Raw genomic sequence first — 26982 nt, 5'->3', positions numbered from 1 at the left:
GTATAAAGAGGGAAAGTAAAAGCATCCATAATTAATCTCACGATAACAACCACTGTCATTATTTTGTAGGAGAAAGAGAGGCAAAGGCCTCATTTCTAATGCTTGAGTCCTTTTCTCCTTTTGTTTTCTAATCATATCTCCTTTGTTTCTTTTGCTACCTGGGTTAAAAAGTTTGTAGGAGGGTGCCACAACATGTGACTAAATCCTTCAGGGTCACCCCAGGTGAATTTGGGTTGGCACAAAATAATTACACACACAGAAAGTACCTTTTTCTTGGGGTCCAATGATGGCTCTTGATCTTAGGGATCCGTTGGAAAAAGAGTGAGCTACCTGAATTCTTTATTTTTATAGAATGGGACACAAAGGGAGCTTCAATGGAATGTTCTTTTCAAATAAGGCAAAGGGTCAGGTTTCATGGGGTGGGGTCTAGCTTCGTGATGTCTGGTGGTCAGTAGATTGATTGACATCTTAGGCAAGTCACACCCATCTCAGGTGCTGTGTGAGATCAAAGGCAGAGCAAGAGGAAAGTGTGTTGCAGGCCCAAAGAGCATACAACATTAGGCCATTCCTCCTAATGTTGTATAGGCTCAAATGCTCATAGTTCACACACATAACCCATGGCTGGCCTATGACAGGAGAGTACTCTCTTCTACAACTTGCATAATTGTGTCACCTGTATTGCAAGTCTTGACTAAGGTACATTTTTGGAATTAATTACAAATATTTCTCTTCCCCTTATCTTCCCTTAAGCAAGATAAAATGTGTCTAACTCAGGTTTTCCATGTGATGATCGTGGGATTGATGAAATAGATTGAGGTGTATTTCTCAAGTTTGGCACAAAGGACATTCAGGTCAGAGAAATCTTTGTTGTGGGGGGATTTCCTGTGTAGTATCCCCAATCTCTACTGGCTAGTTGTAATAGCCTCCAAAGGCCCCCAGACACCATTTATGTCTCTTGGGTGGGAGGAGAAAAATTGCCCCTATTTGAAAACTATGATTTTGAAAACCTAGTAGCTAAGAATGCCAGAGTTTTTATACTCTTTTATTTTTTCAATTTTTATTTGTTCTAATTCGTTACACATGATAATAGAACACATTTTGACATTTCATACATAAATGGAGGCTAACTTCTCATTCTTCTGATTGCACATGATGTAGAATCCCATGCACACAAGATAATAATGTCCAGTTCATTCTATTGTCCTTCCTAGCCCATTGCCCCTCCCCTCCCTTCACTCTCCTCTGCTTAGTCCAAAGTACCTCTCTTCTTTTAGCCCCTACCCCTTATTGTAAATCAGCATCTGTATATCACAGGAAACATTCCGCCTTTGGTTTTTTGGAATTGGCTTATTTTATACTCTTAATTGGTCATTTTTAAGGCCATAAAATGTCAAGAATATAAATGTTTTAATGGAGTTTCTGTAAACACAAATATTGATGACTTGGGTTTCTACTTCTCTTTTTGACGAAATGTGTTAGGAAGATATGAAAGGTCTGAATTTGGAAGCCTGATTAGTCAGGAGTTAGTCAGGTGTAGAGCAACCACTCCAGGTATTTCAATCGAAAAGTAGTTGATATAGGGAGCTAGGGGTTTGCAGAACCCGTGAAGCTGGGAGGAGCTGGAGAATGGAGGCGAAACTGGTACTACTGGTTTACCAGAAATCTGGAAAGTGGAACCCATAGAGAAGCTTTTTAGGAGATCAGAATGCTGTAGGATCCCAGAGGGTTTGCTGCTGCTGGTCTCAGCTGCTTACAGCAGCAACGTGAGTCCTTGTCAGGAAGAACCCTGCCAGGGGTGGCACAGGCACACATTCGCCATCTGCCCACACCTGTGAGCCTGGCTGTGCTGCTGTGGGACAAAATCATGGCTGCCCCTTCTCTCTCTCTCTCTCTTTTTAATAGTAATAAATTTATTAACAAACTATTAACCAACAAAATAATTAAAACAGACTGTACACTCTAAGGAAGCTTTGCCAAAGTTCAATAAAAAATATAGATTGGAAGCTTATTTCTTTTTGTTATTTTGCCTTCCAGATCTCATAGGAATGCCTCAATGGCCCAGTCTAACTTGAGACCTTCTTACAAGGGGTGTCTTGGAACTGGTGTTTCCAGGCTTTTAGCCTGGGAGCGCCACAAGGAGCGGAGGAGAGTAGTGTGACCGAGAAAACTGAGAAGCTGCTGTGCTATGGCAAAGGGTCATTTATTAAAGTGCCCCTTTTAAACATTCGATATCAAAGGGGCATAGCCTACTCCAGTAATGCCATGGTGATAAAATAACCGTAACCTTGTTTGGTTTAATGGATTGCCATACCTGGTACATTGCAAAGAGTCTACAGAGGCTAAAAGCTATGAGATGTGCAGCAGGGGTAAGGTTTCCTGGCATTAATAAGACAAACCAACCTTCCCTTGTGTTAAAAAATGTTTTTGTATAATTTTATACATATGTATATAAAGTTAGGATTGTACTGCATTTATAGCTTCATACACTATTCATCTATTTGTTGGGATAGCATGAGGTTCCCTAATATCCATCATTTCCAATGTTTAAGTATTACTTTTATCATCAGAAATAAGTTTAAAATTTTTCAAAATGTATAACTACTATTAAAAATCCCCAAACATCATTTTACTATATATAAGTATGCATCTGTGTTTATCTATATTAAAAACATTATTTTAAAAGCGTTACATTATTTATCATGTAGGTTTAACATTTGTGCATAAATCTTCGTTCCCAGCTTTAGTTAATTTCTAAGGATAGGTTTCTAGAAATGGGTTACTCATCCAAAGCCATGAATCAATTGCTTTACCAAATGTTTGTAGTGATTAACTACCATCAGCCGAATATGAGACTCCCACTTTCTGCCCTTTGTGAATACTGAGATCAAACTGTTTATCTTAAAACAAAACAAAACAAAGTGACTTTGCCATTTTATAGGCTGATATTATTTTATTGTTGAATGGTTTTGCATTTCTTTGGTTTTAGTAATGAGATTGAACTATGTGATTTTATTTAGGTTCTGCACATGTCTTCAAAGATATTTATTGTGTAGGCAATGCAAGCTTAAGGTACAAAATTCAAAATAAACAAAATGACATGGTGAAAAATAAAATTGTGCTCTAACCTGCTCTGGCCAATCAGTTCCTTCCCACAGCTAAAAATATTTTACCTATTTTTAGTATATGTTTGAGTCTACTGCATATATGTGTAAGCTAAAATATATGTGTGTGAATTATTTATAATAAATTTATAATTTTTACAAAGGGTAGAATATTATGCATGCCATGCTAAATTAATAAAAAATGTAAATTACATATCTTTCCACACATTAGCACATAAAGATTTTTAATGACTGTTACAAATTTTATTTCATGCTTGTGCTATGGTTTACCTAAGGAGTTCACTATTGGTGGTCATTTTAAGTTGCTTTTGATTATAACCAACTTTGTACCTATGAATTTTACAAACATGCATGCATGACTCTGGAGTAGATTCCTAGAATTAGACATGCTCAAGCATATGGGCTGTAGGTTGGACCCCAAAGCGCATGTGTTAAAGGCGTGGTCCCCAAGTTGGTATTGTTGAGAAGTAGTAGGACCATCTAAATGGTAGGGCCTAGTGGGAGATCTTCAAGTCTGGGGACATGTCCTTGAAGGGGATCATGAGTCTCTTCCTCACTTTCTACCTCCTGGCCATGAGGAGAGCAGTTTTACTTCACTATTATGTATCATAACAAGCTGAAAGCAATGGGACCAACCAATCATAGACTGAAATTTCCAAAAATGTGAACCCAAATGAAGTTTTTCTCTTTATAAAAGTTGATATATCTCAGGTATTTGTTATAAAACAGAAAGCTGACCAACACAATAGGTAGTCGGGTTTTTAAATTTTAACAGATAAATGCATAGTTATGTTTAGTTTATTTGTAAAGTCACTGTTATTGGAAGGGGAAAAAAAGGTACCTACTTCTTCCTTGAGTCATATAGAGATACTAATCTAAGTGGTTCTTCTAACAACAATGGCTGTGATGGTTAGCCTGGCCCATGGGATGCCTATATTAAACATAATTTCTGGGTATGCCTGTGAGAGTGTTTCTGGATAAGATTAACATTTGTATCATTGGACTCAGGAATATAGGTTGTCCTCCCCAGTGTGGGTGGATATCACCCTACCTATCAAGGGCCTGGGTAGAACAAAATACAAATAAAGGAGAAATTTGTTCCCCTTTTCCCCTGCCTCACTGTTGAGCTGGGCCATTAATGTTGTCTTTTCCTACCCTTCAGACTAGTATCAACACCATTGGCTACCCTTGTTCTCAGGCCTTTGGAATCACACCATGGGTTCTCTTAGGTCTCAGCTTGTAGACTATATGTGGTGGAATTTCTTGGCCTCTGAAATCATATAAGCCAATTACTCATAATGAATCTCTCTTTGTATCTCCTATTGGCTGTTTCTCTGGAGAACCCTGACCAATATTAATAATTAATATTAATGCTTATTATCTGTTAGTCAATATTCTGAGAATGAGAACTTAACTCTTTAGGAAACTATTTAATTGTTATCACAACCACAAGCATGAGGTATGATAAGTAACATCTCTGTTTGAGGAAGCTGAGGCATAAAAATTTAAATAAATGCCTAAGACCATGAAGGGCAGTTGGTGGGGAGCTAAGATCTGAATCCAGAGCCTAAGCACTTTTGCACTCTGCTATACCACCAGGCAGCCTAAGCTAATTCTTGTAAGCAGTAGTTCCAAATCTTTACCTAGATCATTTTGTATTTAAGGCAATGGTCCTTAGATAGATGTGATTTAGTGATATGTCACATGCTAATTTTTGGTGGGTCCAAAGATGCATTATTTTTTAGTACGAATTTTGACCTTGGCCATATCCCCATGATATTTTAATTTCCTTAAAGTTTTAAGGTAGACAACCACGTAATAATATAATGTATGAATATTGTTATTGATCTTTATGATATTGCTTCTCATTTATTTTTCTTATTTTAGTGTGTTGGCTTAGACTTCCAGGATACTATCATTTAATTTTGATTTTTTTTCTTTTAGCTCTTAATGGAAATGAATGCCTGCAGTACTCCTAGTATATACGTGCTTGTTGATAGTTCTGGGCAGACGTGTGTGAGGATGTTGAGGGACTCTTCATAACTTACTAAGAACCCTAATAAGCATGGATAATTGTGGGATCACATATGAATATTATTACCTAATATTTTATTCATTGACTATGTTGGATGATTATATACATTCTGGTAATATATTGCTGTGTAATCAAATTCTCCAAAAAAGTGGTTAAAAAAATAACCATCATTTATTTTACTCTTGAATTTGCAAGTTGACCAGGTTCAACTAGGCGATTGTAGCTGGAATGAAGAATGTGTGTGGGGGTGCATTTTCCATATGGCTTTATGGCAGTCAAGTTCAGTAGGGTGGGGGTTCCAAGTCACCCTGATACTGGTGAAAAGAGTTGAGTGACCTTGGGAAAGAAACAGTGTGGCTCCCCAGAGATGCAGTGAGAGCCCAAGGGAAAGAGCATCCTTCACCCACAGGGAGCAAAAGATGCCTCAAGGCCTAAAACACAGAGAACTAGTTCAATAAAAGAGTGGTTGATGTGGAAGAGTCTCAGAAAGGAAATGATTCAGCCACACAAAGGACTTAAGTCACCTGTGACATCCTTGCTGCTTGATCAGACAGTTTTTGCCTTAAAAAAGGATCACACTTGAAAATTCACTCTGAAGTCAGCATTGCATGCACTCCAGAAAGTCAATGTCAGGAAGCAGGATGTTGTTTTTTAAAAAAAATATTTAGGCTGTAAAGAATAAATACATAAATGAATAAATGAATAAACAAAAATCACAGACAGGACACTTGCCAGAGGGAACCTGTGAAGCCATGTCCCTGTGTCCCCTCCATCCTTCAAGGACAAACTTTCCAACATGCCAATGCTCATCTCAAGTGGAAAAGCTTCAGGGTTCGTCACCCAAATTCTTCAGCTCTGACCTTAAGCAAATTGTTTAATCAGTCTGTGCCTTGGTTTCCTCAGTTATAAGGTGGGACAAAAATAGTACTTGGTGCTAAGAATATGAGTAAGATTTAAATGAATATGTATACATCTGTCTATCATCTATCTATCTGTCATCTATCAATCATCTTCCAACACTATCAGGCATGATGTAAGTACTTTCAATTAATGTTGGTTATTATTACCCCCCACTGGTTCTATGTACAGTCACTAAATCACTCCAAATCTCTTCTCTAAATGTTTCTCATCCATATTTATCATATCTCATCAGCCCTACTGCAAACCCACAGGTGCCTTCACAGCCCTCTTTCTCCCTGACTCCAACTTTAGCTTCCTCAGTTTATTCTGCATAACGTTCTACACCAACCATTTGAAAGCACAGGTGTCTCTAGTTATTTCCTTCTTATTTTATGATTTTTCAAATTGAAACTCCTCTCCCTGACCTGACACTCAAGGTTTTATTTCAATCTTTACTATGGACACACACACACACACACACACACACACACACACCCTTACACACACCTTTACACATGCCTTCACACACAGAGTTTTATTTGTTTTACATAAATGGCAACTACCATGTGTCTCATGAAAAATTTCTCCCTTAATTTTAAATGTTTTTTATCTATGGAGCCAGTTCATTCTTTTTAACAGTGTCTTTCTGATAAACAGCTTCCAGGTTTTGTTCAGGTATCTGCCCCATTCTGCAAGAGGTCTGTGTTTCAGGTAAGATGGATTAGATCCTTGTCCCTGGAAGGTAGATTTCTGTTTGGCTATCTTAGTAGTTTTGTGTTCTTTTCCCTAGTGGCATTCTGCACAGCTGTTTACAAAGAATGAGCTAACTTAGTAGGAAAAGGCATGGAAAGTTATGGGAAAAGGATTACATTCGCATATGGTCAGTTACTACTATCAGTAACTAACATATTATGACCAGAGTGAGGTGTGGAGGACTTGTGGGAAAGATTTCTTTGTTCTTAAAATGTCCACAGGAGAAGACGGCTTTCCTCTTCTGTCTCTGGACTTTATCCTATCTAGACATGATGCTTAGAGTTGCTGAAGCTGCCCTGTGGTTATGAGGAGGCTTCATGAGGACCAAGCCCAGGCACAGAAGAGGCACAGCCCATGCCACTGAACAATAGAGGAGGGGCCGCCGATGTTTGAACTATAGTTGGTGAGAATACTGTTCCTTTGCCTTGAATTGGTTGTGGGGTTTTCTGTCACTTTGAGTGAGCACCTCCTACTGGCTGCAGCTCCTTTATTATAATTTTATTTCAGCTGCATGCGGATCTCTCCCAGTCTGGGTCTCCTTGATGGTCTCCTCTCTGTGTCACTGCTACCTAGTGTAGGGAATTCTTCTGACTCTGGTGGTTAAGTACTCTGGAATCCCCTGCTGCCTGTTTTTGTCATGTCTTTTTACTGTCCTGGATTTTGATGCTAGATTGACAGAGGCTACATCATGGACCACTTAACGGAATTTTAGCTCCACTTTCCATCATATCCTCTTCCTTCAGGTCTTACAAACAAGCCTATACTTGCCTTTTACTTCCCAGGTGAGGCCCAGCATATCCTTTAATAGGCCCAGGTAAAATTTAACTTGTCTTTATTACTATTTTGTTCTTGAGAATAATTTGGATGCATAGCATCATTTACGAGGGAGAACTCTTTTTATATAAACATCTCATTTGATCTCTATGACATCCAGTTCAGCTGGTGTTATTATTGACATTTTGCAGTTGGGGAAATTGAAGCACAGAGAAGTAGAATCCCCAGAATTACACAGCTAGCACACGGCAGAGTGGTATTTGAAACTAGGTCTATCTCACTCTAAAGCCTTACTCTTAACATCATGCTGCAAGTGGTACCAAACAATCAAGCAAGTGTATATGTGTACCTCATGAGCTTCTGAAAGGTGAGAATCACATTTTGTCCACTCTCTGTTGCCTCACCTATTCAGTCTTTGGTGCACAGGAAACATGTGGAATGGGAATATTGAACTCAGAAAGGTTATCAGGGAATGCTTTGGGATCAATACCTGTGGAAAATAAGGGAGCCAGGTGAGGTAGCACACATCTCCAATCCCAGTGACTTGGGAGGCTAAGGCAGGAGGATTGCAAGTTCATGGCCAACCTCAGAAATTTATTGAGATCTTCAGCAACTTCATGAGACCCTGCATCAAAATAAAAAATAAAAAAGTACTGAGAATGTAGCTCAGTGTATGCTCCTGGGTTCAATCCCCATAACCTAAGTACACAAATGAATAAAGCAAGGACATTATAAATGTATTTTCTTAGATTCTGTATTTTGTCTTTCTGGTATCCATTCATTACAGGGCTAACTGTATTAACTGTTTTCTTATTTTTTGTGTTCCTGATGCTCTGGCATTCGGGGACCTTGAAGAGTATGGGAGAGTATGCTCCTCGTAGATAGCTAATTCCTAAAGATAATAACAATTTATATACAGCATATTTCACTGCATAATTCTTATCACACCATTACTATATATTTAAGTGTTTTGTGTGTATCCTAATTTTGCACCAAAGACAGGTTAGTAGACTTTTAAATAATACCAGCACATTAAAAAAAATTCACATGAAGGTCACACCCCACTGTTTTGCAAAGTATTTGGCATAAAATCTGCAATGATTATGCCATGAGATACAGTATGAATATTCTTTGCACATGCAAACTATTCAAACACAAGTTTATAGCTGTAACCACCTTCCTAACTCAAGCCCAAACCAATATTTGTACTTCCCCAAATCATCCCAAGGCCAGCTGCCAGGCACCCAAAGACTACCCTTATCAAAGCTCACTGGAATTATTCCAACAAGTCCATCCAAAGGTATTAACTCTGCCCTACCTTCCCTTCTGCACAGAAACCCCAATTAAGGATATGACCTAGGCATTTTCCTCACTCCTTGCTTCCCCTAGGGCCCTACATGACACTTAAGGACCCCACCCTCACCCCCCTACCGGGACCTGTGAGTATAATAAGCTTCTTCCTTCCAAACCTGTTCTCATTTCCCCTCCGGCTGTGCCAGTCTTACCTTGCCATATCCAACACAGACATTTCTACAGCAAAGGAAGTGAAGGATGTGGGATTGGGGAGAAGGAGATGTCAATCCATGATGCAGTTCCAGTGGAAACCTCAGCTGACCTGTAGGCAGTTCTGAAGATGGAACCAGGCTTCAGAGCTGTGCCCAGTTGTGATGAAAGAGAGATCAGCCTTTGTGCCACTGTGTGCATCTGGCATTGGATGTGGGCTGCCCTGGAAAAGGGGCATGTCTGGTCAAGGGCCCTTTCTCCAGCTCAGTCACTCCCTGCAGAGGTTTACAGCCAAGGGTGCTCAGTGGCAGCACTCCTGCATTTGGAGGAGTAAGTTTCTCATTCCTGGGGGGTTCCACTAGTATAACAGAGCCTCTACCCCTCCGCTCTGCAGCTGGTTCTCTCTGAACACCCTCCCCAGCAATTGCCAGTCCTTTTGGTGTCTCTGAGCTACTGTTCATTCCTCTTGGAGATCTGGATTAGATACAAAAGGGTGCTTAGTTGTTCTTTATACAGCATCCAGGAAGACAGAACCCCAGACAATGGAAGCCTCTAAGAACTGGTTTGCTTGGGTTTCTGTTCTTGATTTGGTTGTTTTTCTGCTTACCGCTCTTTCCTCCCCATATAGCTGTCTCCTCTTGCTTTGGAGGATGCTGTGCAGCTTGACTTGAATGTCTGTCTCCTCAGAATCTGATGGTTTGGAGGAGTGCCTCTCTCTCTCTCTGGCCACAGCAAGGTGCTCACTGCTGCCCTCCTCTACTATCCTTAGCAGGGAAGGCCTATTCCACCCTGCTGTCAGCCTCAGGAGGTGCCACACACCAGAGAAGCGGGCTCTGGTCGTCTGACAAAGGCGCTTGCAGGGGAGGTGAGAATAGGGGCCAGATGTTGAAGTGAGTTCGTTTTTCTCCAAAATACAGTTTCTGCTGTTTGCTCACAAATGTGTGTCACTATAAAGAAAACATATCCAGCTTCAAATTACTTTCATCTAGAATAGCTGTCAAATCAAGCCCCAGGAATGAGGCCAACAGTCCTATCTGAAGGGGGAAGGCCAAATCCTGTCCCTGTTAAACTGTGGGGTCAGGTGGGCTTGGCTGGAACCCAAAGGCTAGCTTAAAGAAGCAAGAAGAACACAGAGAGAAATCCAAGCCACTGTCCCCAAGGGCATCCAGGGGTTGAGAGGCAGCCAATTCAGTGTCCAAAGGCAGAAAGCTGTGACACAGTAACCAAGGGCTGCCACATCAGGGTGGAAACCGGGACTGGGACAGTGTTTGGTCTCAGTCTCTCTGGGGCCCATCCGTAATGCTGATGGCAATGCGGTTATCCGTCTGCAGTGGGACAGTGAGTAGAAAAGGCAGCTCATTATTCAAGAAACATGGATGGATTTTGCCAGTTACCCTGGTGGTGCAAAGTCAAAGCTGGCTCAGATTCAGATATCCTCTGCTCTCCAAAAGCACAGAAGTGGAAGGATAGACCCATACATTTATTTGTTTGCAGGGATCTATAGAATATTTTCATTATAGAGACTTTCAAACACTCAGAAGTAAATAATAGAATGATTTCCACGAATATGCTGCCTGTTATTAATAGTCATCAACAGAATGCCAAAACTTCTTTCCTGTCTACTCCCACATGTTGTCCCTCCAAGCATATCTTTACTTCATACCATTTTGTGTCTAATTAGTTTAGTGCGTATGTAAATGAGAACAGCTTAAAAATAACTGCAATGCCAATAATTAATAATTCTTTGGTTTTATCAAATATTCAGTAAGTGTACACATTTTTCCTTCATTGTTACATACATGTGGAATTTTTTTTTGAACAGTTCATTTTTAGAATTAGGATCCAAGCAAGATTAAATAGGTAAATTTTACTACAGACAGGGTACAAGTGTAGAGAAAAGGACATGGGAACGAATGCCCGTGCCAGAGATCATCAGGAGATGGTTTACTTCCAGCAGCGGATACAGTGGTTGTGAGCACTAGGTTTGGAATCCCAGCTATGTGAACTTGAGTAAGTTAACCTCTCTGACTTGGCTTCTCATCTGTGTAACTCACAAGATTGCTGTGAATATTGAATGAGATAATACATGATGCTTAGCACAAAGGCCAACCTATAGCAAGCACTCGATAATTCTACAAATAATAATAAAAACAAGGAAGATAGCATTTAATTTAGATCTTTAAGCATGCAATGCTGTGCACGGTGAGAACAGGCAATGTGTATTTTCAGGCCGAGATGATAAATAGCTTTACTTCACTATCATATAATCCAGCAATTCCACTTATGAGTACATATCCAAAGGAAATAAAATCAGTGTAATGGAAACCTAGTATATTGGACAAATGATGTAAAGGCCCATAGTGGGTTACTAGGAGATGAGACAGGAGGAGTGGGCTCTGGCCAAGACTGTACATCAAGAGTCTTGCGTATAGAGCTAAAAAAGTGAGGATTGAATCTTGTAGGCAAGTGTGCACACTGAGACTTATGGGAATTGATGGCATTGGATTCCAGTGGCAATGGTGCAGACAGGCAGCCCTGGAGAAGGGAGCCTAGACATGAAGTCACAGCAGGAGCCTTGCAAGGATCTGAGGACTCCTTGCACTCATAGGACATATGGAGATGTAGAAGGAGCATTGCTGAGGCGGTCTGGCTAGGATTTATTGAAAGATTAAATGTTGGCAGATAAGGAGAGAGGGAGGAACTAAGAACCACTCCAGACTCTCTGGCTAGGCTACCAGGTAGAAGAGGATGCTGCTAATTGAGATTTCACACCAGGATTCTGAGCAGGTTTCAATGATGAAGATAATGAATTCTGCTTGTGATGTGCGCAGTCAGAGCTGCTTGCAGGACACCCAGGGAAAATCCTACTCTTACTTTTCTATCTTCAAATGCTTGAGGAATCACTCAGAAGGAAAATTGAGAAGGTTGTGCTCGGTGTGTCTCCTCTGCCTGCCACAGATTCTGCTAGAAAATATGATAGCTCTTTGCACTGAAAAGATTCTAGGAAGGACTGATGGCCTTTTCATAGGCAAAATCATAAATGCAGTGTTGATGGCAAGTGAATAAAATCCAGACTCATTCCTTTCAAATGTATCTGCTTACCGGGGATTGTGGTTTTGGCAGAGACAAAGGACCCTACCTTCTACCAGGCCATAACTCTTAAACATCCACACCCTTTGAGCATCCGAAGACACTGATCAAGCTGCCTGTCATTTGATCTCACCTTCCTATGTTTTTGCATTTCCCATCCTCAGCTCAGACCAAAGGGACCTGACATGAAGCAAAATATTTTTCTTGGGATAAAGAATGATTTTATAAAGCAACTGTTCAAATACAAAATAGTTATTTTAGGAAGCAAGGGAGCTCCCAATCACTGAGGGCTGGTTGGCCATTTAAACACGGTTATTTGTAAGCAGGTTGACACTGTGGGTTGTTAGTGGGGAAGATGGATTAGATGACTGTGGCAGATGATTTTTGCTTTGAACCCAACAGCCATTTCCTCTTTTTCCTCACCACAAAAATTCTTATTTTATTTATTTATTGGACACTTATCAGCTTTCTTTCATTCTTTTGTCAGAGATCGATTTAGGGTTGGATTTAAAATATGATTTCCATTTCCTTGATATGGACCCCCATCAATTGGTAGGGTTTACATGTTCTCCACTTGAATCTGGGGGTTGCTACCACCTCAACTAGGCATAATGTGGAAGCAGTGACACTAAGTGACTTCTGAAGTTAGGACAAAAAGGCCATGCAGTGTACACTTGATTCTATTGTAACAGAGAACTGAATGATCCTCCCACCATGCTGTGAGGAAGCCCAAGTCACATGGAGAGGATGCATGTCAGTGTGCTCAACACTCCCCAATGAGCTCAGGCTCTCAGTCTCCCTATCTCACGTGCTCTCATTCCATAGGTTGTATCCTCACTCTGTTAATTGTTTCCTTTGCTGTGCAGAAGGTTTTTACTTTGAGAAATCCCATATGTCTATTTTTGCTTTTGTTACCTGTGCTTTTGGGTTCACAATATATAGACTTTCTCCAATATTTTCTTCGAGTAGTTTTACAGATTCAGGTTTTACATTTCAGTCTTTAATCCATGTTGAGTTGATTTTTGTTTGCTGAATGATTTAAGAGTCTAATTCTTCTACATGTGAATATCTGATTTCACCAACACTATTTGTTTTTGTGAAAGCTATAACCAATCATTTCTTCTCCAAGCCTTCTTGTATTTCTCACACATGATCTTTTGGGGGATCATTATCATCACCTCACTCAAAACATAACACCATTTATTGAAGAGACTGTCCATTTTCTTATTTATTCTCGGCAACTTTGTTGAAAATCTAATGGGTGTAAATGCATGGACTTATTTCTGGGCTTCCTATTCTGTTTCACTGATCCATGTTTATTTTTATGCCTAGGCTGTTTTGATTATTATAGCTTTGTAATATATTTTTGCAGTCAGGTAATATGATATCCCCAGCTTTGTTCTTTTTGTTCAAGATTGCTTTGGCTGCTTGGAGTCTATTTTGGTTTTATATAAACTTTTGGTTTTTTTTTTTTATATTTGTGTGAGCAATGTCACTGAAGTTTTGATAGGTATGGAATTGAAACTGTAGTTCACTTTGAATAATATTAATATTTAGCAATGTTAATTCTTCTAATGCACGAACACAGGATATCTTTCCATTTGTGTGTTCTTTCTTTCATAATATTGATTTTCACTTCACCGGGGTTTCACCTACTTGGTTAAATTTATTTCAAAGAATTTTATTTTAGTGTAGCTATTATAAAAGGGATTGTTTTCTTGATATCTTATTCAGCTAGTTTATTGTTCGTGTATAGAAAACCTTCTGATGTTTATATATTGATTTTATATCCTGCAATTTTATGAATTCTACACTTTAAAAAGAGATAAATTTTATGATATGTGAATTAAATAACAACTAAGGAAATATAGGAGTGGTGTCCAAGTTTAATGGGAATTTTCACCTCATTTGTCGGGTATGAACCTTACTTTGGGTTTAAGTGCAAAGCTATTTTAAGTTCAAAACTTCTAATAGTGATATTTTCATGGAAAACTTATTTTTCTTTTTTTGTTATTTTCTTCATTTTCCTTGTCCATTTTTCTTCTTTCTTTTAAAGTTTTTTTCTTTTGAAATAATTTTGATATTAACACATTAATATAAAATGATGGGATGAATGGCTATGTGTGTTTGACCCAGCTTAAGTAATCAAACATTTAAATTTGGTGGAAGATACCTGTGAGTTTTCCTTTCTTTATTAAAGTTTTTGTCCAGGATATTTAAATTTAGTTTTATGAAGATTATATTTTTCTCCACTGCTATGGTTTGGATTTGGTTTATCTCCCAAATGATTATGTATTGGGAACTTGGTCCCCAATCTAAGAGTTTTGAAAGGCGTTGGAGCCTAGTGGGAGGTAATTGAATTGTGACTGCCCTTGTTAAAGGATTAGCCCTGGCCTCATGGTGTGAGGGTATAAGACTCATGGTATAAGACTTGTGAGTCAAGTCTTATAGGAATGGATTAGATCCTGCAAGAGTGGAGTTCTAAAATGTTTTTATTTTTAATTCTTTTTAATTGATTTTATTTTTAAAATACATGACAGTGAAATGCATTTCAATTCTTATTACACGTCTACAGCACAATTTTTCATATATCTGTTTGTATATAAAGTATATTTATGCCAATTCATGTCTTCATACATGTACTTTGGATAATGATGTCTATCATATTCCACCATCATTGTTTACCCCCTGCCCCCTCCCTTCCCCTCCCACCCCTCTGCCCTGTCTAGAATTCATCTATTCCTCCCACACTCCCCCTCCCTACCCCATTATGGGTCAATCACTTTAGATCAGAGAAAACATTCGGCATTTGTTTTCTTGGGATTGGCTAACTTCACTTAGCATTATTTTTCTCCAGCGCCATCCATTTACTTGCAAATGCCATGATTTTATTCTCTTTTATTGCTGAGTAATATTCCATTGTGTATATATGCCACTTTTTTAATCCATTTATCTGCTGAGGGGCATCTAGTTTGGTTCCACAGTTTAGCTATTGTGAATTGTGCTGCTATGTTTATATGGTTTAATTCCTAGGTCCTTGATCCACTTTGAGTTGATATGGCTGTGTCTCTGTAGTATGCTGTTTTTAAAGTCCTGTGGGTATAGACCAAGAAGAGGGATAGCTGGATCAAATGGTGGTTCCATTCCCAGTTTTCCAAGAAATCTCCATACTGCTTTCCATATTGGCTGCACCAATTTGCAGTCCAGCGATGATGAGTGTACCTTTTCCCCCACATCCTTGCCAACATTTATTGTTGTTTGTCTTCATAATAGCTGCTATTATTACTGGAGTGAGATATCTTAGAGTAGTTTTGTTTTGCATTTCTCTAATTGCTAGAGATGATGAACATTTTTCATATATTTGTTAATTGATTGTATATCCTCTTCTGAGATGTGTCTGTTCAGGTCCTTGGCCCATTTATTGGTTGGGTTATTATTATTATTATTTTTGTGCTTAGCTTTTTGAGTTCTTTATATACCCTAGAGATTAGTGCTCTATCTGATGTGTGAGGGGTAAAAATTTGCTCCCAAGATGTAGGCTTTCTATCAACCTCACAGATTGTTTATTTTGCTGAGAAAAAAACTTCTTAGTTTGAGTCCATCCTATTTATTGATTCTTGGTTTTAATTCTTGTGCCAAAGAAGTCTTATTAAGGAAGTTGGAGCCTAATCCCACATGATGGAGATTAGGGTGTACTGTTTCTTCTGTTAGATACAGAGTCTCTGGTTTAATTCCTAGGTCCTTGATCCACTTTGAGTTGAGTTTAGTGCATAGTGAGAGATAGGGATTTAATTTCATTTTGTTGCATATGGATTTCAAGTTTTCCCAGCACCATTTGTTGAAGAAGCTATCTTTTTCTCTAGTGCATGTTTTTGGCATCTTTGTCTAATATAATATAATTGTAATTTTGTGGGTTAGACTGTGTGTCCTCTATTCTGAACCATTGGTATACTAGTCTGTTTTGGTGCCAGTATCATGCTGTTTTTAGTACTATTGTTCTGTAATATAGTTTAAGGTCTGGTATAGTGATGCCACCTGCTTCACTCTTCCTGCTATGGATTGCTTTACCTATTCTGGGTCTCTTATTTTTCCAGATGAATTTCATGATTGCTTTTTCTATTTCTAGGAAGAATGCTATTGGGATTTTGATCAGAACTCCATTAAATCTGTATAGTGCTTTTGTTAATATGGTCATTTTGATAATATTAATTCTGCTTATTCAAGAGCAAGGTAGATCTTCCCATCATCTAAGATCTTCTTTGATTTCTTTAGGGTTCTGTAGTTTTCATTGTATAGATCTTTCACCTCTTTTGTTAAATTGATTCCCAAGTATTTTTTTTTAGGCTATTGTAAATGGGGTAGTTTTCCTCGTTTCCTTTTCTGAGAATTTAATTTTTAAATTTTTTTAATACAAGTGGAGAACAACTTTTCATTTCTCTGGTTGTACACGATGCAGTCTCACCATTTGTGCAATCATACACGTACATAGGGTAATAATGTCCATCTCATTCCACCACTTTCCCACCCCCACACCCCCTCCCCTCCCTTCACTCCCCTCTGCCCAATCCAAGGTTCCTCTATTCTTCCCTTGCCCCCACTCCCCCATTATGGATCAGCATCCACTTATCAGAGAAAACATTTGGCCTTTGGTTATTTGGGATTGACTTACTTCACTTAGCATGATATTCTCCAACTCCATTCCTTTACCTGCAAATGCCATAATTTCATTCTTCTTTAAAGCTGAGTAACATTCCAGTATGGAGATTCCTTACAAAACATGGAATGGAACTACCATTTGACCCAGCTATTTTAGTCCTCAGTCTATGCCCAAAGGACTTAAAATCAGCATGCTACAATGATACAGGCACATCAATGTTATAGCAGCTCAATTCACAAGAGCTAAACTGTGGAACTTTCTTGCATTGTCTCAAGCATGAGATTTTGGGGGATGCCTCACATCCAAATCATACCACTGGATAAAATCAAAGATACAATTTACCAGCACTGCTCAAGACCTCCATAAATCAATTAGTATTTTGAATCCCCCAAGAAACATCTCAGGCTTATTTTCCATGTCCAAGAAATTAGAGGACTGAGAAGTGTTGGGTGGCACTGAGTCTTGGTGAATTCTGTATCCCCTTTCCTAGGGATTACACAGAGTATCCCCTTTTTCTTCAAGTGAGTAAGTAGCTAACACAAATTCAATACTATGTGTTCATACAATATGGATAAGAGTTGCAATTAGACACGATGATGAGAGGTCTTGTATTAATGTAGGCCTAATTTCTGAAAATGATGCGTAAGAGATCTATGTAAAAATGTTTACTTATGTTCAAATGAACAGCATGCAACCTTAGTATAATAATTAGACGTCTCTCTAGTAATCTTTGGAAATCCTTCCTGAAAAAGCACTCAGAAAGCATGGGGTTAACAGATATGCTCTAACCAGTGTTCATGCACAGAGAATATAACCTCTGGAGCAATAATATATTGACCAGCTATGCACCCCTGGGAGAACTCCTCTGAGTGGTTGCCTTTGGCTGACAGTCTCTGCAGTAACTCCTGCAGTTTTGTGCTTCTTGAGCTATTGTTCCACACTTTGCTTTTGTGTGTCTTGCTTCTCTTCTTGAAGTTGTTGCTTGTACTTCTGTAGTCTGATGCCTCTCTGGCTGTTTATAAGGTTCTTCTAACACCAACCCTGGCTTCTCCTTCAACAAATATGGGGTCCTCCCTATAAACACCCCCATTTCTGGGCTCACATGGCCTCCAGCTCTTTGTCAGGGCAAAGATCTAATGCCACTGAATGTCGCACTTGGAGTTTGGGGCTAAAACAGTGCCACAGAGTTGAAGGGATAGGGGACTTCCTGCCTTCTGCCATCCCTAAGGCTCAGCTCTGAAAGTGTAAACCCCATGATTGAGAGTCCCAGTAGGACAAACCAACCAAATCTCTAGGGAAACTGGGGGCTGCTCCATAACCCACTCTGTCTCTTGAGAATTTCCTCTCCTTTTTGGCTATATAATGGGACTCCCTGAGCTAGCACAATGCTTCTCCCTGAAGCTTCAGATAAGTGGCTTTTCTTAAAACTAAGCCTGCATTTTACCAAGGCTCTGCCAATTGTGTAGTGTGGAAGTCCTAAAAGCTTTTCGAGTACCAGTTCTGGACATTTAGCTTTACTTTCGTCCTTTGTAAACAGCAGTGGCAGCAGAGTGTACTTTAAGGACAAAGAAGCAAGAAATCCTTTGAGACTTGAGGCCCTTTCAAGTGCTGTGGTGGGTGACAGGCAGATTCATCTATGTGAGTTAAGAGTCACCATGTGCCCCTGTGGCTCTTAGAGTTAAAGGGCTCATGCTGCTCAGTCTCCTGCTTTACCTGCTGCTGCCCATGGCCCTAAATGTGTTCTTACATTCCCTGGTTGGCACTCTCCTGGGGGCTTAGCAGACACTATACCTACCACCCTCTTTCCTCTGGGACCAGCTTAGGCATCCTGTCTTAGGTACTTTGCTGGACTATAAACCCCATGAGGGCAAGTCCTCTTACCTCCCTTGTTCACTGCTGTAGCAATGGCTCCTAGAATTTTGCCTGGTATATATGGTTGGCCAATAGTGAATGATCTGTCACATAGAGTAAGTCTCTTTCAATCTGATTCTCAATTCCTACACAGGGTGAATTTCGTAATGCCAGAATGATCTATCAATCTTATCATTAGAGTTGGGGTCTTTAGGAAGTGTCCAATTTTTAATTTGAGCTCAGTGTTCTATTTTGAAGATTTTTGAATTTCCTGAAAGCACCAGTAATGACTGTTGTATCATCTGGTGGTTGACGGCAGAGATCCTATATGATGCTATCTCAGACTATATGAATGGGGAATCTGAGGTCCACTCTAGTGCCTAATAGCAAAACTGCTGTCATCTCTATGTTGGCATAAAACCAAGTTGAAGGTAGGCCTGGTCAGGGTCTGGTGGAACCAGACTGAAATCAGGAATATTCTTAGAGAGTTGAACCCTGGGACAAGCAGTGCCTTCCTGGGAGCAGTGGTGGCCTGAGTATTCCTCTGGCTGTGGCCTTGACCAAGACAGGTGTGGGCCTCAGACACAGGAAGCTGAGTCTGTTGGGCTGAACTTTAAAGATAACATCTTCTTATAGAAAGTGGCATTGAGAATTACTGGAGGGGGTGGGAACAGAGAGACAGAGAGAGATAGAGAACAAACAGAATTTTTGTGTAAATTGCCTTATCTAATAATTGAATTTGAAGGGTGTGGACTTAAGTCTGCCCCTGGAGAAGAAGTAGTCTGGAAGGACATTGCCTTGGGTTATTGGGGGCTCAATGCTCCAGGAAACAAGGTGGAGAATGTCTGAAACTGGGGAAATCCAGGAGATCATGAAAATGGTTTGAACCAACCATCTGCTATGAATTTGTCAATGTTGCTTCTAGGAGCAGAGAAGAGTAAAGTCAAATATGACTGAGACAATGGCTAATGGAGGGATGGAAATGAAGGTGCTTGTATGTTGACTGTATTGACAAAGACTCAATGGTTAGGCTCAGGGAGAAAGAAGAGTAGAAATCCAAAATGTCAAGAAGGCAGATGAGGCAGTGGGGGAGATGATTTTACCTTGTCTAGAGCTGCTTGGTATTCTCAATAGGTTGAGACTAATTTTTCTGCCCTTTTGGAGCTTCCATTCTTGTGGACAATTCAGGTTATCAAGCCTGATTCCACAGACCAGAATTGTCTGCATCCCATTTCTGTTCCAGCCAAGGTTCTGGAGCATGAGGGAGCATGAAGGTGAACCCCTCACAACTACACTGTTGGTCGAGGTCCTGTGGCGCATGCTCCCTATGCACAATTACATAGTCACTGTATCACAGAGCTGCTCCTTAGGCACAACTCAGGTATCCATGAGATCCTAGAGGCATCTTGGGCTTTCAACAACACAGATCTATATGGGAAAGAAGAGACTGAAATGAAGTTGGCCAAGAAGTATGAACAGCAAGCTAAGATGGAGTGAACTACTGCAGAGGATTAAACTTACTCAGATCTCTGGGGACTGGTGGTTGAGGTCTTTATCTTCAGACAGCTCCATAGGTTGGGAAATGGGCACAAGGCAATAAAACCGTGTTGGGCAGTCAGAAATTTTCCCCACTACATTCCATCTCTTATGACTTTCTGTTTCCATTAGTCTTGAGTTCCAATCTTACTGGGATAAGAGGAGATTTTCTTTATTGCAACAAGGAAAGAAGCAGGATCTAAAAAGGTCACTCTGGGAAGAAAGATTTTAATAATCCACATTCTTTGGTAGGCCTTGGAGAATTACTCTGAACCACCAGGAGAAAAAAAAAAAAAAAAAGAGAGAGAGAGAGAGAGAGAAATTCTGAAAGCAAAGAGTCTGCTGGCTTCCAGCTACCTGTTCATTTTAGCTGATATGTGCTTATGGAGAATGATCCCTGGCCCTTGGTCCTTGGCTAGGGGATTGGGAGCTCAGGGTTATGATACTATCATGTTGAAAGTTAAAGTAGGATCAGGGTGTAAAGTCACCTTCATAGAGGAGGCATTGAGACTGTGAGCAAAGACCTGGAGAAGGAATGAGGATGATGGGTAGGACCCAAAAGGGGAAGAGTAGGGAGGCCTCTCAGGGCAGAAATTATACTACAGATGGCTCAGTCACAGTGTTTGACAAAGCATTTCATGGGTCAGTGAGACTGGGCTGGGCATAATGTATGCATAGGATGTAGGACAGGAGGGCTGGGGTCAGATGAGGGCAGGCTTGCATGCTGAGTGAAGAAGCTGCAGTTCCTGTTTAGCTGCTGTGTCAGTCTCCTTCCACTTGCTCTGTTGGAAATGAAGGGCCTACATGCCACCTTGAGTCTCAGATTCAAGTCCCCTTCCATTATTATCATCTTCCCAAGACAGTGGCCTTCAGACCCAGAGCTGCTCTTGAAGAAAGTCGGGGAGGTCCTGTAGGCTGGGAGTCTGGCTTGTCTGTGATTCTGCCCCTTCCTTTCTTAGCTGCATGACTGTAAGGAGGTAGCTGAACTGCTCCAGCCTCAGTTTCCTCAACATAAAAATGGGAGAAATGATCACCTACCTCACACATATAATCATGGACAGTGTGTATGTGCATACATCAGCAAACTGAAGCACCTTCCCATTCTGTGCAGCCTCCCGTGGTGTGATTTTGTATGAAACCAACAACTAACTGACCTTGAACTCTGCATTTTTGTCTTTAAAAAATTTTTTTTTCCTGCTCTGTTGGCCAAGGGCCGGGTAAAATAAGGAGAAGCTCAAACAGGGAAATCATCCAGAAATGTTGAATCCACAGAGGGAAAATAATACAAATAACTAAGTGCCATATATGCAATATAAATTCATAAGGTATATTGCACATTTTAGAAATATATCGCCACCCTGTAAATTCCAAATGTCACATAATGGGCTCAGTTTTCTGATATCTCAAATATATCTTCCAGGCTGTCAAGTATATTTTAAAAATGAGTATCTTTTTAATGGCTCATAGTGGGTAACCTCAGCAGAATAAGAGAAAATTCATTATTTCTCCGGTGCTAAGTGACTTGTACATCTAGAGGTGGTCAGGGAAAGTGAAAAAAGATAGTTGTTTTTGGTTTGTGTCTTAGGAAGGTTTGGGGAGGAAAGATGCCCTCTCAGGGCACAGTATAAATGGCCTGGGTGGGAGATGAAAACTATGCTAAGTAATGGGAGGAGGGAGGGGGGTTGAGGAATCTCTGTTGAACCAGATGAATAGCTTAGGCAGTGAAATACTGGCTAGCTTGAGCCCGAGATGCTGCTTAAAATTCTGGCTCTATGTTACCTTCTAGGAGGGAAAGGAGAGGATTTGTTGTCATTGCTATAGGGACGAGAAGGGAGGACAGAGGGGAGGGAGTGAACTATATTGGGTGCCAACTGTGGGACAGATACTATAACTAGGTTATCTTATTTAATCCTCCTTGGATCCTTGGTGGGGTGGGGGTTGGCAATTTTATCTCTATTTTGTTGAGAAAGAAACAGTCTCAGAGCTGAGGAATGGGTTAAAGGTCATACCTCGTGGGCTGGTACTTAGTTCTGCATGGTTCCAAATACAATATTACTAGTAGAGGATGTAAAGTTGGTCTCTTTTGCATTTGTTGAGAGCTGGTTTACTGGCAGGGCTGCCCTGAATTTCCTTCTGGAAACAGTGGTGGTCTCTGCCATGACTCTGTGCACACATAGTAAAGGGCAATTAGTACCCTGGCCAGGTCTCTGCATTGTTTGCTATGTTGGACATGCTACTCTTAAGTGTGTCATTGGAATAATCCCATATGATCGGTGTTACTCCTGAACCTCAGGCTTCATCACACACACACAACAGAAGTAAGGGCACCAACCTAGTCATTCCCATTTCCATATGCAGAGTAACTTGTGTTTTTTTACATGTAGTTTTATATATATGACACCAGGTCCTTCCCAGCTTTGTGACAGCTCATTTTCTATATGTGTGAAAGACAATACTAGCACATGAAATAAGGTTTCCCATTCATTCCCAGGACTCTAGGGGGAGACCATTAAGAATGCATAGCCAGTCTGACACTCCTTGCTGTGAAGGGTATTAAATACTCACATACCACAGCTCCGCCAAGGAGCAGGGACAAATATGGCAGGTATGAAATGGGTCTAAATTGCTCTTGATGGCTCGATTCAATAATGTTGGTCTTTTCCTTACAGAGCTATATAACAATAGTCATTTTCAAAATGGGGTGCTGCAGTTGTTTTTAAGAAAGAATTGACAATTTTGACCTACAGAGTAGTAATTTGCAAAATGTTCTTTCTTTAAGCCATTCACTAGAAAATGCAGGAAGCCCACAAGTGCTGAACTTGAGTTGAAAACGACTGTAACTAATGATAGCGCTAAGCAGGGAAAGAAAGCGCAGCCTTAGTGGTGATGTTCCAGGGTCAGAACTGAGGCCAGGGAAAGGCAGAAATGAGAGCTTCATTATAGACAATTGGTCTCAGAAGTCCCTGAATAAACCTTATTTTACTTTACTTTGCAGACACATTTTACATTGTTGGCTCTGCATTTTGCAGCCCCCATATGGAATTCAATCCAGAAGAATAACTGCATTAGACAAAGGGACAGTGACTTCTAGAACCACCTGTCCGACATACCTGTTAAATGCTCTGACTCCCCTGGAACATCTGCTGAGCACTTGTATTCTTTATGCAAATTCATAAGAAATAGTTCAAGAAACTCTGCTTGGAGTTGATAGCACTTGACAATTATGGGAGCAAATAATCTATTCTTTACTTTCTCATGATTGTTTACATGGGTCCTCAAGTTGTGTGTATATGTGAAAATTTTAAGTATACATTTGTGAAGCATCTCTTTATTTCTCTCTGCTCCTGGTGGGGTATTCATTTCAGAGTTGTCTCTGAACTTCTCCACTCATGCACACTTGACCATGAAGGTAGATAGATAATTATCTATCAAATCAGTCCCCTGATTTGATTGGCAGATATGAAGGCTGGGGGAAATAATGTTACAAAGTCCAAAGCAAGAAGTGGCTTTTTAAAAAGACATTGCCTTTTCTGTCTTTGAATTTTCTAAAGCCTGAAGCATGAAATAACTTCTATCAAAGGACTTCAGGGCAATAAGAGGAGAAATGGAGTGGATTTTTGTAGTCCAAGAAATGGTATTAGGGACAGAGGTCAGGGCAGGGGTGATAGAATTGGTATGCCTAATGACAGATCTTAGAGAGATCAAAATATCAGAGGAAGCAGTTGCATTCAGTGCTACGAGAGAGTGGCATACACTTCCCTTTGCCTTGGAGTTAGTCTTCACAAAATCTGCACCCTGTCATATGCCTTAGAAGGAAGTATTGCTAGGTTCTAAGGGCCTACTTTGGCCTTGAGTATCAGCAGCCACCATGACGGGAGCTGGAGGCCTCCCGGCTATTTTCTATGGGCCAATTTGTTGTACTCCTGGGAGGGAAGGGGACACCAGTAATAAATGAGATTCATTTCCTTTTTTTCCTCAAATATTTTATTCTTTTATCAAAGCTATATTGAAATGGATGTCAAGGCCAATTAACAGAAATTTGGAGCAGCAAACTGTGTAAAGAAATGTATTATTGCTTCCACCAGATGAAGTCCTCCAGATCAGCCTAGTGGGTGACTCTGGTTCATCCTTGGGCATCTATGTCCTTGAGTTCTATAAAGTTCTTCCAGGGAAGTCATTGAGTGAGGTGGTGGGAGAGACTCTGGAGCATGCAAGGGGACGCAGCTGACTAGTGGGGTAGACAAGATGCTGGGCATCATCAACAGGAGCATGGTCAGGAGGATTGGTCCATTTTCTGCTTTTAAGTGCATTTCCAATGTCCAGCTTTCATATTAGAACAGAGAACACATCAGAGGTGATATTAATGGGCTAATGAAAGAACTTCATCATCTCATGGTTCTGTTAAGTAAAGTACAAAACAAGAATCTTGGCTAGACTCACCCAAACATTACCAATTAAAAACACTTACACATTGGTAATATCAGAAGGTACAATGGTGCTGACATCTCTCAATACATCTTCCTGTTGAATAACCTTGCTTCCCTATGTATTGTCAGCTCTCTGCTGGTACATGGCTGTCACCCCATGCATCCATCAGGATGAGCTGTGCTAACAATAATGATAAATATCAGTGGCTTAAAACAATAACATCTACTCTCTCACACATTATATCCTCATTGTAGGTTTGTTGGTGACTCTGTTGTGTGGCAACCTCATGCAGGCAGAGAGGGAGGCTCCTTCCTCATGCTTTCCCAGGGAGTGGGACCCTTGCTCAGGTTCTGTGCTTCAGAGAGCCCCTGCTTTGGAGTGGCCTCCTTAAAAGTATCTGTGTCCCTCTTTGGTGCTGTGGCCAGCCAGTGCTTCCAAGGAACTCTCAACCTGGATCGGGTTCATCATGTGTCCTAGTGGCTGGAAATGCATACCCTGAATTTTTCTGTCTCTATCTAGAATCTGGGACTGTCTGGGCCAGAGCTGGCAGTTATCTTGATGATGTGTGTAGCACACCACTGGGAAACACAGTGGCCCAAGTCCATCTTTCTACTTTCTGGGGGTATTAGCCAACTTCTGTCAAGCATGTGGGGCCAACCAGATACCTGGAAGACCATCTTGCCTCAATGGTGGTGCAAAACCATCTTGCACCTATACAGGTCACCCTGGACCCACTAGCTAGACTCAACTTTCAAGGGAGTGATCTGGCAAGTGGTTATACTGTGGTCCTTGTTTTATGGGATTGTATGGATTTGGGTCACTAGAATGGTGTGACTCATACTAGAGACATGATGAATTTAGGGTTCCAAATTATTAGCAGCCCACTACCTATTCTTGCATCTGATCTGTGTGTGAATCTATGTGTCATGCATATTCCTACTGCCTCTGTTCTGCCACATCCAAAGGCCGCTGGAGTGGTGGCAAATGTACTTTGTACTGTGTATGCCCTCATCACTGGCTATTGGATGGTTGCTGTATTTCTGTTGCAGGCTGTATGACAAATATCTGATAGCCCATTGATTGGCTGCACCTATATTCCCTGAATACTTCTAAAATTATTGTTCTGCAATGCAATAAGTCCTCCAACAATTGTCTTTTCTTGATTTTAACTCATGTGGTTGAATTGCATTCTCCCAGGTTGGTTTTAAGTCATGTACAACGAGGGACAAAACTTTGTGCAAATGGGATGACATTTTTCTCTCTACCTATGTCCTTTTGTATTACTTTCCTACTGGAGGTATTTCATGGAAAGCTCATTTTAAAAAACTTTTTATGGTACTAGGGATCTAACCCAGGACCTCGCACATGCTAGGTGAGTGCTCTACCACTGAACTCCAGCTCCGACCCAGGAATGTCATCAAAATTGATAGAAATTCCATCCTAGGTAGGCAGTGATGTCATTGGAAGATGTGTTTTTCTACTTTTAGAGTACAAAATACCAAATGCTAAATTTAACATCATCAGAAAATGAATTATCTTACACATTTTCCTGTGCACTCTGATTAAGAATTGCATTTTGTGGGCACCTTCAATGAAACATAAGAATGAGTTATAAAAGAGACATCAAGGACTAGGGATATAGCTTAGTGGTAGAGCACTTGCCAGGCATTCAAGGGGCCCTGGGTTTAGTCCCTAACACTGCAAAAACAATCAAAACCAAAAGCAAAAACAAGCACTTGGAAGCCAGTGTTCAAAGATGGCATGACAGATGATGTGCATGGGATGTAACCAGGGTTAAATAAATAGTATTTATAAATTTGAGAGGCAAAATTATCCAAGTTGCTTCAGTACAATCAGGTCCCCAAATCAGTGACCATGGCCTTGTGAATAACAATGTTGCTACTTTTCTCTTGTGGCAGGAATATAACGTTAGCAAGGAATGGTGTAATCAACAATAAAGGACAGAAAGATGTGCTTCCTAGATGTGAACAGGAAAAGATGGCATGCAAGTTGGACAAAAACAATTATATAAGTACCCATGTGTCAAAAGTGTACCCTGAAACTATCACCACAGTCATAACAATGAACCATATCGATTCTTCCCAGAAGCTTGCTTGTACCCCTTTGTAACTCTTCTTTCTGATCTATTCAGCTGTCACCCTCTTCAGGCAGCAAGTGATCCGCTTGATGTCTTCATAGATTAGCTTCAATTTTTTTTAGAATTTTATGTATACGAAATCATATAGTTTCTGCAAGTGCTTATATGGATGTAGACTTTACTTCTCTCAGGTAAAACTCAGGATTGCAATGGCTGCCTCATGTGGTAGCTTTAT

The sequence above is a fragment of the Marmota flaviventris genome, chromosome 4 (assembly GCF_047511675.1).
Source record: "Marmota flaviventris isolate mMarFla1 chromosome 4, mMarFla1.hap1, whole genome shotgun sequence".
Taxonomy (NCBI): Eukaryota; Metazoa; Chordata; class Mammalia; order Rodentia; family Sciuridae; genus Marmota; species Marmota flaviventris.
Note: the sequence above shows the minus strand (reverse complement) of the source record.